Source organism: Pyxicephalus adspersus, chromosome 11 (assembly GCF_032062135.1).
Source record: "Pyxicephalus adspersus chromosome 11, UCB_Pads_2.0, whole genome shotgun sequence".
Lineage (NCBI taxonomy): Eukaryota > Metazoa > Chordata > Amphibia > Anura > Pyxicephalidae > Pyxicephalus > Pyxicephalus adspersus.
Window position 1 is genome coordinate 231,497 of NC_092868.1, and position 1,565 is coordinate 233,061.

Below are 1,565 nucleotides of genomic sequence, written 5' to 3' on the forward strand. Positions count from 1 at the left end.
TTAGGAAGTTTTCATGTAAAGCACCAAATATAAAATCTACAGAACAGCAAAATATAATACATGGGGACAATTATGTGGAGAGTCTGTAAAATGCAATAGAGGCAGATAAGGGCGAAGGTGGGTCGAGTGGCGGGATCATAGCCCCAAGGGAATGTCGGGGGACAGCCGAGCTCACAGGGAAGCAGGAGAAGCTCTCAGAATGGAAAGGATTTCTTATGAGCTGTGCACACTAATGGTCATTTCACATAATTGGGGCAAGCTACCCTAAGGTAGTGAAATCCCCCGTATAATTTGCACCCGCCAGGCCACGTTCCAGAATTGCTCAGACTTTTCTGGGTGGAAATCTGCCAGATGTAAACAGTTGGCGCGCACAAACGCTTTGCACGACTTAACTGCTTCTCATCTGAAAAGTAAAAGAAACGTTTATTGAGATACAAAAAGGATTTTTGCTGTGTTGGGGGATGGTGGCCCCAGGAACTGGGGATCATTTATTGGCTATTAGAGATCAGCTCATAAGTAAATAACCGTACTGATCCAGGCGCTCAACTGGAGGCCGCATTTACACAACAACCCAGTACTCCGCTTGTCACATGTACAACCTAACAGGAATCACACCGCCAGGAGGGTAAGAAAAAGGGGCAAATAAAATCACAGCGATCCTCCAGCCGGCCAATGAGTGGCAGCGCCCAATCAATGAATAACCTTCTGAAAATTTGTGTATATGCCCAACTGCTGACCCCCCACCTGAGAATGAATCATTCACCGCAGATCAATAAATCACAAACCCCAGATACTGATTAACAAACATATGAGGAGTCAGGAAAATGGGGGCCCGGAAAATAGGAGGAGTCAGGGCCAGCAGTACTGACATATAATGATACGGATCATACGTGTACGCACAGGGACGGCGGTACCGACACACAGCACTGATACGGATCATACGTGTACGCACAGGGACGGCGGTACCGACACACAGCACTGATACGGATCATACGTGTACACACAGGGACGGCGGTACCGACACACAGCACTGATACGGATCATACGTGTACACACAGGGACGGCGGTACCAACACACAGCACTGATACGGATCATACGTGTACACACAGGGACGGCGGTACCAACACACAGCACTGATGGCACAGTGATGCCGATATGTTACATGTACATGGTACATACTATAGTACATAGCAGTGTGCATTTTCCGTCATACATGACGGCATAGGGTGGTATTTACGTATTTCGGACCCTGCATGCCTAAATCCAGCACCCCCCAATGGAACGTGTAGCCCCCAGTGGTAGATCACACGGGTCTGTGGTGAATGAGTACACAGCATTATCATACAATCACACAATGGCGCTCCTTTTTTTTTCTGACAAAGATGTCACCCCCTGGACATGCCACCAACACGCCAAACACCTTACATACACCCGCTACCATCTCTGCTTCACCTGTAGCACTTCAACAGGAACAAAAAGAGCCTGCACAGCCCCGAAGCTGGGACTTGTAGTCCCACACCTGGTGACAACTTGCAAACTCCCGTGGCCAGCCATGTAGATGGAA